Source organism: Mustela nivalis (assembly GCF_964662115.1).
Source record: "Mustela nivalis genome assembly, chromosome: 5".
Lineage (NCBI taxonomy): Eukaryota > Metazoa > Chordata > Mammalia > Carnivora > Mustelidae > Mustela > Mustela nivalis.
Genome location: NC_139024.1, coordinates 6,536,175 through 6,553,843, shown reverse-complemented (window position 1 = coordinate 6,553,843; position 17,669 = coordinate 6,536,175).

The following is a 17,669-nucleotide window of genomic DNA, read 5'->3' as shown; positions in this document are numbered from 1 at the left end:
TTTATAGATGGAGATATTTCCTTAACTCATGGGCATTGTCCTCTGCTCTCTGTGGAATTCCTCTTTATCTTCCATATGTGTCTTTTTGTCTTCCTGGGACTTCAACTACTTGCAACCCTCTGCATTTCCTAATGATCTCATGATTTCCACCACTTATATTTTGTGCTATGAAATATTAATTTCATGTGATTCTTGAGGCCACTGACACAGGTATAAGCACTGACAGTCCTGGCTTTATTTCTTTTGCTGAATTCTTCTTTGGTAAATCATTCTAGTTTGTTTTAACCCCTTTATGTCTCTTGTGATTTTCTAAATTTCCTTTTGCTTTTTTTTTTTTCCATGTTGAATACATCGTTTCTGTGATAGTTAACTTTATATGTCAAATTGGTTGCATCTCATTGCTTAGCTATGTGTCTGGTTTTATCTATTTATCTGTATCTGTTATCTATATCTGTCTATCAATCATGCAGAGAGTAGATAGATGATGGTTGGAGTAGACAGAATGGATAGAGGAGAGAGTTGGAATAGATGATGACACTTGATAGAGAGATAGATAGATAGGCAGATAATAGATATAGATAGATAGGTAGGTAGAGAGATGGAATAGATTGCTACAGATCTTATGGGCTCTGTTTCTCTGAAGAACTCTGACTAATTCGGTTCCTCCAGCAGCCAGATTTTCCTGAGTGCAGTTTGTTCCAATCTTTTTCTCTCTTGTTGCTATTAGAACCTCTTAGATGTGCTCTGGTTTTCCTCTTATGGCTCACTGAGGCTGACGTCTGTCTGCTGGACAAACTGACTGACCCTGAGAAGGAAGTCGCATAAGTTGTGAAAGGCAAAGTGTAAGTGCCCTTCTCATAGAAAACATGAAGAGGGCAGATTGACACACACTGGAGGTGTCAAGAAAGTCTCATTCAGTTCTCTCTAGGTCATATAGCCTCCAGCCCAATTGATCAGGAAATGCTTCACCAGCCAGAGGCATAACTGCTCGACCAGGTTCAGATGGTGGCAGTGTAGACTCTGCACAGAGATTTGTTACTTCTGTGGCATGAGATTTTTCCAGAGTTGCTGGTTTTGCACATCCCATCCAAAGTCTGCCTTAGGTGTGATCCAACTTCCATGGCTCCCAACATCCCTTAGAGTCAGGGTGGACATACAGGTCAAATCTGGTCAAAGAAGGTAGGAACTATGGGCAAAATTTAGCCTCAAAATATTTCTTACATTCTTCGAGTATATTCTTTGCTATTTCTCTTAAAATTTCTTATAATAATAAAAACGCATTTTAAAAACAAGATGCGTCTTAGCATCATTCATTCATTCATTCACTCATTCAGTCATCTTTCATTCAACTGTTAAACAGACACATTGAACAATGATTATCAACCACGTCCTGTAAGAACACAGTGTGCAGAGTAAGGAACAGGAAGGTAAGATCTGTAATACTGTGTCATGTGTCCTTTCACAACTGTAAGCTCACATTTCTAAGAAGATCCAAATGATCTTCAAACTTTCTCTTTATTTTTACATTTTCTATTGTGTTCTTTTTTTAAAATAAAAATTACTTTAAGTCTTTTTTTATTGTCATTAAAGACAACAATACTTTATTTTATTTGGAAAATCAGAACCAAATTTTTTTTTTTTTTAAGTAGAAGCTGGAAGTAACATTGAAATTTACAACAAATTTTTGTCTTGCTTTCAGGAATCTGCTAAAAAATAATATTGAGGCATGGTTGGGGCATTCTTAGAACACTGGTACGTGTCTGATTTATTAATCATGAAATAGACCATTCAGTTAAGGATGAAAAATACTGAGCTATAATCCAGAGAATGTTGTCTATGAGAGTGGTGTTTGCTAAATTTCCTAAACGAGTGGAGTAGAAATAATTAGAACTATTTGGGAATTGACCTGGAAAAGCATTAAATCTAGGAGGTGGAGATGGGAGCAAGAGAGAAAGACTTCATACCTCACTGGAGAGGAGCTTTCTAATTATGCAAAATGGTTCTGTGGAAAGTCATCCTTTAAGGAAGTAACATTGGATTTTGAATCTGTGTTCCTGACACAGCCAAGCAAGTTTGTATCGAAATTTCTATAACTAAAAGAAAACAAAGATGCTGGAACACTATACAGCAAACCAAGAATGTCTACTGCGACAAGCTGTAGAGTTAAGCAGATACTCTTTTGGTGGAGCTACCTGAGGCAGAAACTGCAGGGAGCCATGGGCGCATGGGATATCATTATCCCTAGGACGGCACGGACACTTGAGGAGAAACGGGCTCTCTGTCTGCCGTAATTCTAAACCAAACCATTTTCAGGATGTGAATATATTCCAACCATGTTAAAAAAAAAAAAAAAAAGCCAAACTCAGAAGCCAAACTCGATTGTGAAAAGTAGATTTACAAGAAACTAACTTTCTATGAGGGCTTCCTATCAGTAATCACAACATGTGATGAATTGAGATAAAGAATTGGAAATGACCTTTCAAAATAAAACAGGTTTTTCTCAAAATAATTTCAAGAAAGGATACAGAAGAATCAAACACTTAAAAAATTCTCTCTCTTTTTTTTTTTTAGGTTATAAAAGATTGTCTAAGATAAATGAAAATGAATACCTAACCATAAAGCTCCGAAATATTCCTGAAGCACTTTGGAGGGATAATGTAGGGTAGGATGTTTTCCGTCCCTATTACTTCAATCCTCATCTGAGCCACTGCATCATGATTTTCTGACTCCAGTGTCTGTAATAATCTCTGCTGGTAAAGTGCTATGAAAACCGAATAATGACACAGAGCAGGACCTCCATAGATTAAAACCCTTGTTATGTCTTAAGCTCTGGGTCTTTAGAGAAAGCAAATTAATGATGATAGTTCTCTCCTCTTTTCTCTCCACAAATATGCCATGATTACTTTTCTCCATGTCTTCAGTATATTTAAATGTGAAATATAAAAAGTAATTTCTTTTTTTCTTTTTTTTTTAAGATTTTATTTATTTGACAGAGAGATCACAAGCAGGCAGAGAGGCAGACAGAGAGAGAGGGAGAAGCAGGCTCCCCGCTGAGCAGAGAGCCTGCTGTGGGGCTCGATCCCAGGACCCTGAGATCATGACCTGAGCCAAAGGCAGTGGCTTAACCCACTGAGCCACCCAGGCGCCCCTAAAAAGTAATTTCTTGATTAGTTTTGGTTTAGTCCTGTGCTCAGTGGTTTGCCTCAATGTCACGCATATAGAAAACACCAAAATGTTCCTTGTATTTGTAGCCGATTACGTAGATAAATAGTTAGTAGTGTGAAAAACGAGGCAAAATGCACATTGGGTGTGGTGTATAGAGTGACACCGGCATGACATTCTCATACTTGTACTCAGATCTCCTGACAACCTAGTCGGGAAGGAAAATGTGTTTAACATGAAGACATGTATTTTCCAGGAATGAGGCCATTGTCCAAGGAAACAGTCTATCTCTGTCCAGTTGAAGGTTTGTTCAATTATTCAGTAGAAAGTAATCATAATTATTTCTTCTATATGGGAAAGAGACTGACTAGCATGAAAAGTTTAAACACTTCCATCTTTTAGTTTGCTTCTCAATTTCATAATAGACCCTGAGAAAATTCAAACATACTATATTTAAATGTTTACATTTGTTGAATAATTTTGAAAAGTTTCTAGTTCTAAATTCCATGCTTTGACATATTACAAAACACAATGACTTTTTAAATATTACAAACAGAAATTCATCTTAAGAGTTTTTTCTGTGAAATTGCAGTGAGTCTGTTCTTTAATTCCATATTTTCAAGAAACACAAGAACTTTGCTCCTTATCTAAACCTGAGTATGAACACTTTTGTAGGTCCATGTGGGCTACATCCTTGAGGAAGGAGTTTCCAGAAAACCACCTTACTCATGAGCTAGAGTCAGGACTTGTTGTGTTTGGAGGGCTTTTGTGTCGAATGATCAAAAAACTTAGATGCTTTTGCCAATCTGTCCTTCTAGGTTGGAGAATGTCATTTACAACGTAGAAATACAGTCGATGGATTGAATGAGGTGTATCAGGTGTGATGGTGTAATTGTTGATGTTTTAGGATTTTTGTTTGGTTCCAAAGTACTGGTGATAAGGAAATGAAAATCAAAGGGATGTCTTTTTCATTTATAGCTGGGGATGTTCTTAACTTAATGGGCAAAACTGGGAGACCCCGTTTGCCCTCAATTTAGTGACACAATCAAATAGCAGAGCAAAGCAGAGTCTTGATCATCCTGTGCATGGACAGGGGTCTTTCATTTCATTTTCATGAATCATCTACAAGTTGCTGCTGTGATTCTACAGACTCAGCACATTTCAAGTTCATCCAAAATGGGTTTAAAGGGAAGAAACACATTCTGTGGTATCTAGGCATGTTTGCTTCTGTCCATTGATTACATTTAAAGCACAAGTCCATCAGGAAGGAAGATGAATATTTTGCATAGATGTGAGAAGGGTGCAGGTTTGCATGTTGACAAGGTCATTCACGAAGTTCATTGCACTGCAACAGCCTGACAGAACCTAGTCTTGTGCTCTGAGCTTGGAACATCAGGATGCAGCTCTTCCCTTCTTTTATCCTCATAACCATGTGTGAGTAAAAACATGCCTATAAAACAATTATGTATGAAGAACTTTCACATCTCAATAGCAAGGAACAATGGGAAAAATAAAACATTAAAAATTGTCAAGGAATTTGAACAAATGCTTCATGAATTAGAAGAAACAAATGACAAATTACTAAACAAAAAGTTGATGTATATTATTAGTCATTTGGAAAATGCAAATTTAAAATGACCCTTAGAAATATCTAGAAGCCATCTGATAATACCAGTTACCGGAGAGGAAGTGGAACAATAAAACTTGTTTATATTTATGTGAGAAGCATAATGATACAGTCACCTTAGCAAAAAAAAAAAAAAAAAAATGGACAATTTCTTACAAAGTTAAAAATGATCTTAACAAAATGAGTCACTGCCGGGTGTTCACCCAAGACAAATGTAAGCACATATCCACACAAAGACCTGTGTGTGAATCTTTACAAAACCCTATTCATGATTGCCAAGAAGAATAAAAAAGCCACATTTTCAGGGTGAATGAATGAATAGGTAAACAAATTTGGGATACATTTATACTGTGGAACACTGCTTAGCAACAAAATGGAAAAAATTACTGAGGCACACAATCACATAAATGAATCTGAAAAACATTATGCTACGTGGAAAAGCTTCACAAAAAAGGATCCATACTCAACAATTTTGCAGAGGCAAAAGGAACCAAAACCAGGCACGTGGTTGCCAGTGTTGGGGACAGAAATAAGTGACTGCTTACAAAGGAAAACAAGAAGTGCCCATGGGGTGAAGGAAATGGCCTGTGTCTTCCACTTGTTGGTGGTTAGGGACTGTGTCATCTTTGTCAAGTCTTATGAACTGTAAACCTAAATAGAGTAAATTTCATTGTATTGTAAATGTACATCAATATATGCATATATATGATATATAGATATATACATATACACATACATATGATGTGCGTATATATGTGTGCATACATGTATTTTTGTACCACCTTTAAGCCATTTCACCCTTGAATGAAGGTGGTTGAAAAGCACGAACTTTCAATTATAAAATAAGTAAGTCCTGGGGGGATGTAATGTATATCATGGTGACTGTACTTAATAATATTGTGTTGAGGGGCGCCTGGGTGGCTCAGTGGATTAAGCCGCTGCCTTCGGCTCAGGTCATGATCTCAGTGTCCTGGGATCGAGCCCCGCATCGGGCTCTTTGCTCAGCGGGAGCCCGCTTCTCTCTCTCTCTCTCTCTGCCTGACTCTCCGCCAACTTGTGATCTCTCTCTCTGTCAAATAAATAAATAAAATCTTTAAAAAAAATAATAATAATATTGTGTTGAATGTTTGAAAGCTGTTAAGAGAGTAGAGCTTAAAAGTTCTCATTGCAAGAAAAAAGAATTGTAACAATGCGTGATGATGGATGTTAAATGAAACTTACTGTGGTGATCATTTTGTAATATATACAAATATAGAATAGTGTTGTATACCTGAAATAACACAATGTTATATGTCAGTTATACCTCAAATAAGAATATAAACGCAGATTTTTTCACATATATATGAATGACTAGGTCAGTGTTTCTCAAATGCACATACGAAGTTTCAAGGCATCTTACTAAAAATGCAGATTATGAAACAGATCTGGGGTGGGGAGTGTCCTGAAATTCAGCATTCTAACAAATTCTCGGATTATGTCTATGATGCTAGCCCATGGGCCACTCTTTGAGTACCAGGAGATTAGGTCTGGTACAATTAAGGTTGGATCATTATCTGTGGAGTTAAAAACAATTAAAATATAATTGGCATAAATTATAACCCATAATTTAGAAAAGATCTTAGAATCTTTGAAAGAGGAAATGCTTCCCCAGGAGCCGTATTTAACTTAAATCATCCCATGAGATACAGTCTGTGAGAGAGGGCTTCGTGGGTTTAGCCAAAGGCCTATGGAATTCAAGTCAGTCGATTTTGACTTATATAAACCTTCTTAATGTCAATAGGATCTAAATTTCCAAGATTTTATTCATAAAAACCTTGTGAAGTTTTGTGCTCAAATCCAGTCTCACTACAAGATATAATGAAGACAAGATTTATTTTTTATGTCTGGACTTTTGGAGGTTGTAAATATTTTTAATAAGAATTGAACTTGGCCACTGAGCAGCCATTACGTCACCGAGCAGCCCGGACATTACAGTTCAGCCCTTGCTCTGATTCATCCTCCAAGGACAGTTTTGATTGTGCTTTGTTTTAAATCAGGCCACAGAAAATTAGTAGGGAAGATGTTTTTTGTTATCCATTAATGCAGGAAAACTTTTACAGGGTCAAGTCATATTCCATTTTTAATTTTCCTTCATTTAGCTGATTGTAAAATGATACCTTTGCAAATTAATATACTAGACAACAGGATGTAAGTGACTTAGCATAAAGTTATATCAGAATGTTAATTTTACTTGATCTTTGAAATGCTAATAAGAATATAGTCAAAGTGGGTGCCTGGGTGGCTCAGTGGGTTAAGCCGCTGCCTTCGGCTCAGGTCATGATCTCAGGGTTCTGGGATCGAGTCCCGCATCGGGCTCTCTGCTCAGCAGGGAGCCTGCTTCCCTTCCTCTCTCTCTGCCTGCCTCTCCATCTACTTGTAATTTCTCTCTGTCAAATAAATAAATAAAATCTTAAAAAAAAAAATTAAAAAAAAAAAGAATATAGTCAAAGTGCTTGCATGAAATAAGAAAGATAATTTCTTCCTAGGGGGACAGTTATGAATGCATCTTGTCCTATATATTTAATTTCTAAATTTGCGATACTTTATGAATAAGATATGTTTTTAAATATACTTTATTTGTTCTTTTATTAATGGTAAAGATGGAAGTAAGGAATCCATAAAAACAAAAATACCACCAAAATAGTTCCTTTATATCTTGATGGCATTTTGCTTCCACACAATAAAAGTAAACTTAGTATTTCTAAGTATTTTGTTCTTCAATCTTATCTCAGAATTTGTTAATTTTTTCCAGTATCCAAATTTATTCTCAGATAATCTTCATAAAATATATAAAACTAGGGTCTAACACTCAATATCATGTATGGAGGGAGTGAGGGTCAACAATGATGACCTTCACTAGCTGGGGGAAATATGTCAGACTCAGCCATTCAAGACAGAGGTCATTAGGAAACTCTTTTTAACACAAAAATCTATCAAAATCAGTCAGTGCTTTATATTGCTCAATGGCAAAAAACATTTTTATCCCTAAATTATATCTTTATAACTGTAATTTGCTCAATTGATTTGAATACTGAAATGTCCTAATGGGTACTTTATGGAATATTTTATTGGAGAAAATTGGATTGGCACTTAATTCTTGTTCATCAGTAAATAAGCAACTATACTGCCTATTGTTGGAGAGGAATGGGAAGGTATTGACTTCGCTTTCTGCCTGAAGTATATTTACTAACTGATTTTTTATGGAGTTTGTGTTTTTGATTTCTCCACATGAGCTGCTGACAATCCTACAAAAATGTAAAACTCTGTCTTAAATCATCTTTGGCTCCCAGATAACACCTTAGCTCATTACTTAAAAAAAAAAAAAAAAAAAAGTCTGCTTAAAAAAAAAGAAAAAAAGAGAGAGAGAGAGAGAGAGAGAGACTGTATCTCTTCAAGATGCACGACTGAAATAGAGTATTATAAAATGTATCTACTGCCATGGCTGAGCCAGTCCAATTTAATCAGAGCAGAGGTCATGCCCCTCAACAGGAAACGGAGCATCCAGGCTTAGCTGGTGTCACGTCTCATCAGTGACTCGAGGTGTTCGTCAATACAAGATTAGACGCCTCTAAAAAAAATCGACAAGAATGGTTGTTGATAGCTTGGTGGTGACACTATTTCCTCTGAGACTTTTTTAATGGAGACCATTTGAAGGGGGTTACTACTTCTAAAATACAGAACGTAAAAGCCCCTGGCAGGGACAATAGAAGCTACCTCATTTCTTTAGTTCCTGTGCCAATTGAATGTTTCAGAGTTGCAGATTTTTAACCACTTTAGGAAAGTATGAGAAAACTCTCCCTCCCATCAAAGACAAAACAAAAAGGAAACATCACACACACACACACACACACACACACACACACACACACACGTGCCTATGCTCAGGGCCTGGTACAAGCACATGGCCTAGAAAACTTACCTGCCTCTTTACCAACTTTTCCTTTAATAAATGTATTTCATGAATGCTCAAAAATTTCATGGAGTTAGTGCTAGAGTATAAAAAAAGATCTGTGTTCAAATCATAGATTCTCAGATTACTGGGTTGGAAATAATTCTGGAACTTTCTATGTGAACCTTGAATATCTTCCATCATGGTGTCTCAGCTATGTTGGATTCCAGGAATCTTGGGAGTAACACATTCCTGAACTTGGTAACCATGTCAATAAGAAGTTTCTTAGATTCAGTCAAAATGCACCTTCCCAAAATTCTAACTTGCATTTCTTTACCAAACCTAGCCTGGGTGGGAGACCTTCCTCTTAGGACTACACAAAAAAACAATTTCTTTATATGCAACACTCTTTCATATTTTGTATTTTCCCAAAGTCTTCTTTTCTGAAAATGAAACTTATTTCAACAGCTTCAGATATCATAATTTTGCACTGCTTCATCATTTGGTGTTGGTAATTTAAAATCACTCCAGAGGGGCACCTGGGTGGCTCAGTGGGTTGGAGCTTCTGCCTTTGGCTCGGGTCATGATTCCGGGATACTCAGATTGGACCCCACATCGGGCTCTCTGCTCGGCGGGAAGCGTGCTTCCTCCTCTCTCTCTCTCTGCCTGCCTCTCTGCCTGCTTGTGATCTCTGTCTGTCAAATGAATAAATTAAAAAAAAAATCTTAAAAAAAAAAACAACAAATCACTCCAGAGGGGTGCCTGGGTGGCTCAGTGGGTTAAACCACTGCCTTCAGCTCAGGTCAAGATCTCAGGGTCCTGGGATAGAGCCCCGCATTGGGCTCTCTGCTCAGCAGGGAGCCTTCTTCCCCCCACCCCTGCCTACTTGTGATTTCTGTCAAAGAAATTAATAAAATCTTTAAAAAATCATTCTAGGGTGCCTGGGTGGCTTATTTAGTCAAATATCTGCCTTCAGCTCAGGTCATAATCCCAGGGTCTTGGGATTGAGCCCCAAGTTAGGCTCTCTGATCAGTAGGGAGTCTGCTTCTCCCTCTGCCTCTGCTCTCCCCCTGCTTGTGCTCTCTCTCTCTCTCTCTCAAATATATAAATGAAATCTTTTAAAAAAATAAAATAAAATACTTCCAGTTTTTCTATCTTCCTCTTCAAGTGTGCTCTCTAGTAACAATCACTGGGGATGCCAGAATTTCTAGGAAAATATTCACAATTAGTGCTTTAAGTCTTCTCAATGAGCTGATGACTAGAGCTTCATCTCCTAAGAAGAATGGATTGCCCTTTGGAAAGAACCAGGATAAGGATTATATTTTACAGATAAAACATTGCATCCCTTTGATGTATGTAATATTGTGATTCACTCACTCCTTTAAGTTTATCCATTCATTCTTTCATTCACCACTAGTGAATGCTAAGAGTTGTACAAGGACATATGCTATGTTTGCAAAAATCTGTAAAGAGGAATCATTCATCAATCCTGGTGCCAACAGATCACAGTCATTAAGAATCATAGAGTGTACCCTAGAAGTAAGATGTGTAGTGTCGATGGTGTGTGTGCTGGTGTCAATGGCTTTAGAGGTGATTGTCAGTCATTACAGTTGTGATGACCAGCATCTGTATTTGGAACCGAGGAACTAGGTGTGGTCATTTCTCTTTCTTTGGAGTTTCTTACCAGGACATACTTGTTCGAACCTTTTCTTAAAGACATAAATCCGAAACACAAATCTGAAACTCACATATCTGTCAAAGTAAATCAGGAGGGCATGATTCAGATTCTATCCTAAAGCAGCTCTACTAAGAAATTATTGTAAAAAATTTAATGCCCAGGTTTTAAAAATTCTAGTGTTAGTTGTGAGAGTAGAAGTATGAAATGGGTATAGCCCTCGACTCTGCTTTCTTTAATGTGTGAAGATAATGACGTTGGTGTCCATGTTTCATGGAAATGGATGATGGCATTCACTATTGATCTCTGGACAGCTTGAGAACAATATTATAATAATCCATACCAGTCAGCTTGACCTTTTACTGATTTGGCTTTTAGCTTGAGTGGGAGGAAAACGGAAGAATAAAATAAAGGTTTCTATGTGAGTGAAGTATAACGCAGGAACTGTCACATCCCTGGACTTTATTATTATTTATCATTAAAGCCGTGATCCATCAAACCATTAATCTCATTATTGACTTGTAAATCAGGAGGACAGGCCATCAGAAAGCTTCAGACACTCTGCTCTGCAATGAACTTTAAGCATTTTTCAAGGTCCTTATATGAAAATGGACCTTAAAAGCAATAATGGAGTTACAGTATCTGTTGCAGATCTATACCACCTCTGTAAAGGTTTCCAGGATTTTCCAACTTGTAATCAATTTCTCCTTCCCTCATATTGAGCCTTTACTACGGGTCGCACAATACAATCACAGAATGTTAGACTGTGAAGGCTCAAACAATTAAGTGACAACCAATGACACAAAGCTTGTTAGGGAAACAGAGACCTTTTTAGAACATCTGTCTCCTCCACTAGATTATAGCTACTGGATATTCAACCCGGGTGTCTCAGCTATCTCTCTGTAAACCTGCAATTCATATCACAGAACACCAGTGAATAGGTTGTCCACGTGAGAAGAGCAGATGACGGGAGGAGCAGAGAATTCCAGTTAAGACAGGTGCATAAAAGCAGCGGAAAATCATCAGTGCACACTCAGGGTTATTTAATTAAACATTTTAAACTATCTCCATGTTCATGAAGAATATGTGAAGAAGTCGCATGGCTGCTTATTCTGTTGACCTCTAAACTGTACATCTGTGCGATCACCATCATCACCATCATTTTTGAGTCTCAACGATGTCATGTGTCCCTACAGAGCAGATGTATAATAAGCACAAAGCAGTATTGCATAGTGTCTAACATCATCCCAGATTCAAACCCTGGCTCCCTCTGTTACTCGGGGCTCTCATATTACAACTTTAGGCCTCATTGGTAAATGAAAATAGTAATACTCTCTATGAGAGAATCCAATATTAGAGCAAACGTTACTATGAGACAATCGTGACGATTGTGTGTTAATCAAAAACTAGACTAAATACCAAAAGCATGATCCATAAAAGAAAAACAAAGAAAAATTGGGCTTTGTCAAGATTTAAAACTTTTGTACATTAAGATACACTTAAGGGAATGAAAAGACAAGTCATGGACAGGGAAAAAACTAGGATGGTTATAATCAAAAGCATAGAATGCACCTATTGCTGGTGAACATGAGGGGAAGGTGGAAACTGCATATTCCAAGTAGAAACGTGAAATGTTACAGATACCTTGGAAACTATGTGTGTCCATTTTTAAATAAGTTAAACATAAATTACCACAAGAGCAAGCAATTCCACTCCTTAAAATTGACACAGAAATGCAACAGCATTATTCATAACAACCCCAAGCTGGAAACACCTAAATGTCCATCAACTAGTGAATGAATAAAAAAACTTTGAATACATGCCATAATGTGGATCAACCTCAGAACCATTGCAATAAGTGAAAGTCATAGAAGCCAGAAATAAAAGGTTATATGAATGGATTATGAATCAATTCACAGAAAATATATAGAAAATGCAAATTTATAGGCAGAAAGTGGATCAATCGCTGTCTTGAGTCTGGATAGGTTGTGGGTAATAACTACAAACAGGTTTGAGGCAATGTTTTGAAATGTTCTAAAACCATATTGTAATATATGCACACTGTGATTTTACTAAAATAATTTAATTATATACTTAAAATGGGTGAGTTTTATACTGTGTAAAGTATCAGTAAAGCTCTCAAATAAGGACACCTCGGTGGCTCAGCTGGTTAGGAGGCTTCCTTCAGCTCAGGTCATGACCCCAGGTCCTGGGATGGAGCCCCACATAGGGCTCCTTGCTCAGCTAGGAGCCTTTTTCTCTCTTTGTCTGCCTCTCCCCTGCTTTATTTGTCTCTGACAAATAAATAAAAATGTTTAAAAAAATAAAGCTCTCAAATACACATTAGTGGGAAAAGGATGAGAAAACTACATGAAAGTAGTTTTCTCTGAGAAAAGACATTCTCTCTGAATGTCTATTAAAGCTCCCCAAAATAGGAACATACACATGATATAACTAATAACAACAAAAACAAAATACTATAGAATTTATGAGGATTTCACATTAATTAAGATGTAATATGTAAATTGCCTTGTCCCAATACATGTTATATATAAGGTATTTAATAAATGTGAAATTGCTATTATTTAAATATTACAATAATCATTTGATATGCATATATGTACAAGCATATTTATATACAGTTAATTATATTGCAATTGATTTAATTTTTGTCTCTTAGTTCCAAACTGATTTTTGTTGCCGCTCAAATGTAATTCACAAAATTATGAGTTTTCATTCATTCAAATTATCTGTTATTTTTAATTTTGAATAAATTATTTTCTGATAAATGCTCTTCTTCTAGAATATGCTTTCCATTATTATTTTGAAATAAATGATTGCAACAAAACTGGGAAATGTTTAGGGATGCTTTGAGTGATTGAAGAATAATAAAATAATAAAATTAGAATATTATCAGTAATTTACCAGCTGCTTGCTTCTTGCCAATCCCAGCCGATAGTGTTCTTCCTAGAAGTAACTGTTATCCTAATCCTTGTGTTGCTTATCCTTATCTTTCTCTATAGCTTTATCAGGTGTGTGTGTGTGTGTGTGTGTGTGTGTGTGTGATTAAAGGACATACTCTTTAGTCTTGATTTTGAACCACATGTAAATGGAATCATACCATATGTATTTTTCTGACTCTTCACTCAACATTACATGTTTGAAATTAGCACATTTTAGGTAGTCAGTCTGTTTTTATTTTCACTGGTGATAGAAGACTTTTGAATGTGTACTTGGCAATTCTTTATTTATTAGATAGACCACGTAGGTTGCTGCAGGTTTACACTAATAGATAATGTTGCTATCAACATTACATGTCTTTTGGTGCATATGTACAAGCATCCATTCAGCTGCTGGAGTGTAGGATGAGCACATGCTTGCATTTTACATGTTAATGTTAATAATTTTCCAGTTTGTGTGTACCACTGGCACTTCAATTAGCAATGCATGTAAGGTCTTTATTGCTCCAAATCCTCACCAACATCTGCCACTCCTGAGGATGTGGAATGGTAACCCACTGTGTTTCTGATTTGCACTTTTCTGATTATTGATAAATTTGAACATATTTTCTCACGTTGCTAGACTATATACTTTCCTCGTCATGAAAGTTTATTTCTAGGTAATTAATATTGAGGAAGCCGCTATTCAAATATTTTACTTAAATATTTTCTTGTGTATTGTTGATACCTGAAATACATTCTTTTGAACCCTATTATGTAGAATCTTTGTTAATTTCTCTTATTGATTCCATTAATTTATTTGTAGAAATTTGTTGATAGAAAATCTAGGATTTTCTATAGAGATAAGTATATTCTACTTAAGAGAAAAGGATAGATCAATACCGACATTTGCTTTCTATTTCTTTTACTTTTCCTGTCCCTGTGATTTCTGGCACAGGCTATGCCACACAGGTCAATGAGAAATAGAAGTGGTGGTACATGCACTCCGTGCCATCCACAGTTTTAAAGAAAATGGAAGTTTGCTGGTTTACATGTGATTTTTCCAAAACAATAGGAGGCAGAATCACCGAAGTAGAATAATGATTTTTAGCCAAAAGGAACCTGCTCTCAGTTGGTTGCTGCATTAGCTGCAGAAGCTGTGATGGCTCCAAATGAGATTTGAACAAATTCTGCAGAGAGGCAGACCATGTTGGAATAAAATGTATCTTTAAAGTAATTTTGCTTATTTTCACTTTTTAAATGTGACTCCCACTTTTAATGCACATATGAGGCTACATTTGTAGCTCACAGGACATCTCTGTGAGAGGAAGCAGCACAGCCCGGTGGTCAGACTGAAGCTGATCTGTAGCAGAGATCACAACTGGAGCAGCTCTCCTGTCCTGTTTCCCCAATCCTTGCTCACACAGATGCATTCTTCAAGAAAGTTACTTCCACAAGATCTGTCTTTGGTTCTCCTTCTAGGTAGGGAACTTGATCCGGGACTGCTGCTGTCAGAGAATGTCCTTGGAGGCAGAACTTGCAGTGTAATTGTGGAGTACGGGTGCCCACTGGCCCCAGAGACTTTGTCCCTGCTGTTCCTGGAGTGCTTGCACAGAGCAACTGCTGAGATTTTCACTTTGGAGAACCGCCATGGAGCACAAATGGAAGGGGATGCCCATAGGACATCTCCCACATCTCCCACAGAGAGCATAGAAACTATGAGAAAGACAGAGTTGGGTGGCTGTTGCTAAGTGCCAATGATTTGTGGGAAAAGAAAAAAAAAAGTCTGGCTGACAATGATCAAACAACAAAAGAATGAAACATTTTCAAAGACTTGGACTCAGAAACAAACAGGGTTTTGGAGGGGAGAAAGCGGGGTGGTGGTGGTGGTGGTCATTAAGGAGGGCACGTATTGCATGGAGCACTGGGTGTGGTGCATAAAAAATGAATCTTGGAACACTGGGAAAAAAAAAAAGAGAGACTTGGTATCATGCTAGCCATATCCTCTAAAGCAGTGCAGTCAATTCTGAACACTGTTACAAAAAATGACAAACCAAAAATAGGGATGGAAATTAATGAATGTTTTCTCAATCAAAAGAAAATAATAAAATACATGGTGATTATAAGTGAATCAAATAAACAGACATATCAATATACATGAAGTTTAGATGAAATATTATATTTAAGGGAAAGAAGAAAGAATGGAAATCAGTGACCTAAATGGTCATCTTAAAAAACTAGAAGAAAAAAATTAGCAAGAGAAAATGTAGTGATTCCCAATATGTAAATCTAATGTAGAAAAAAAATTAATGACATACAAAACAAAGAGATAATGTAAGTAGCAATGGTACCAATAAATATTTGGGCATGCAGTCAAGAAAAAAAAAAGATAAAGACAAACATTCAAAAATTGGGAATTAGAAAAGAGAAAATAAATTCAAGTCCCTTTCACATTAATATAAAATTGGAGGAACAACATTATTGTATAAAGTAATTAAAAACTTAGATATTATGATAAAATTCAAAGAAAAAATACAAATTTCTTAATCTGAGACAAAAATATAGTACATCTGAACAGTTCTTTAACCACTGAATTTATCATAATCTTTACTACAGATAAAATTCCAGGTTTCATTGAAACCTTTATTTGAAGGTATTAACAAATATTTTTTTGTTTTGTTTTGAAAAAAGAATTCCAAGATTTAATGAATCTTTCAATGCATAGAAAAAACAATGAGCACTCAGGAATATATTTTCTATGCCCTGCAGGAGAATGACAACAGGAACTATCAAGGGTAATATGAAAAAGAACATTAATAGACTAAATATCAGTTATGAACATATGTGTGAAATCATAGAAAAAATGAGCAAAGTGAACCTAAAGTAAAATAAATGAAGAAAAAAATAAAGAGGAGAGCTGAACCAACAAGATAATTAAAAAAGGAAATTCACAAAGTCAAAAACTTCTTTTCTGTACAGAGCAGTTAGTAAGTCTCATGGGTTGATAAAAAGAGAGCACACATATCCCTAAAGTTAGGAATTAAACAGGTGTGATCGGTGCAGGTTTCACATACATTAAAATGATAAAAACAATGTTGTGAGCAATTTTATTCATTAGAGTCAAACAGTTAAATAAAATGTATTGTCCTTGAAAAATACGAATTATCAAAATTGACACTCAATGAAATGGAATCTGAAAAACATTGGGTCTATTAAAGTAATTACTTTAATTGGCCAATTTTTAAAGGATTGAAACCACAGTTTTACATGTTATTTACTGCTGAAGTGAAGTATTTACACGTACTTTGGAATTTAAGGTACAACACAGGATTCTTAGGCAATGTAGAAAAAAGAAAGGCAAGACTTTTTCCCATGTGACTCCTAATTCTCAGTTGAATATTACTCTTTTTTTTGAAGATCTAATTGCCTTTATTAAATGATTCATGAATCAGGCAGCACCTCATCTAGCAAGTAGAGAGGCAATTCAAGTTGTACAAAGTGGAAGGTTTTTGGTTTTGTTTTATTTCAGCAAGAAAAATCTATTTAAACTCTTAAACCACCTACTGAACAAATGCACATATACAACATAAACAGCTTACCAACACAAAAAGATAAGGTTAAGGGCATCACATATGCCAGTGAACTGAGAGCAACTGTTAATTTGCGAAGTCAGATGTCAGCACTTTTTCTTTTGAACTGATCTTGTACATAGAAATGTGATTTCTAAACAAGCAATAACCTGAACACAAAAAAGAATGCACAGAATGTTGGAAAGGATGCTGAAGTCGAGCCATTCCATGTGCATGGCAAGTGTAAGAACTAAATAAATATTTGTTGAATGCCTTCTGAGATTACAGGTTGTGAATAAAAACATTTGTAACTTACAGCTAATTCAAAGAACGTTAAAAAAACTGGACGTTCAGGGGGCTGAGTATTTCATAAAACCAAAGAATCAATGTTGATAAATGGTACTCAGAAAAATGATGAGTACTCTTTTGCCAGAGTATGTGCTGTGTGAGTATTTACAGTGTAAGGTTTTTACTGATGAAGAGTGGAGCAAAAAAGTTCCTAGCAAAAAGATTGTTTCAGAGGAGGCTTTTTTCTAGGGGAAAAGTTGGGCGTCTTATCATACAGATGACTTTGTCTTTATTTGGATAATGGAAAAGACCCGAGTGACAGACTCATTGGTGCTGGAGGAAACAAAAGTTTCCCAGCTGGCTGTTGAGGCCACATTTCTGGGGGACGTCAAAGTACACTTAGACTGGGTATGAGCCCCTGGTTTGGGAACTCCGTCGAAGTGACAGCATTTGGGGTTATGGTTTTCTTTCCTTTTTCTTT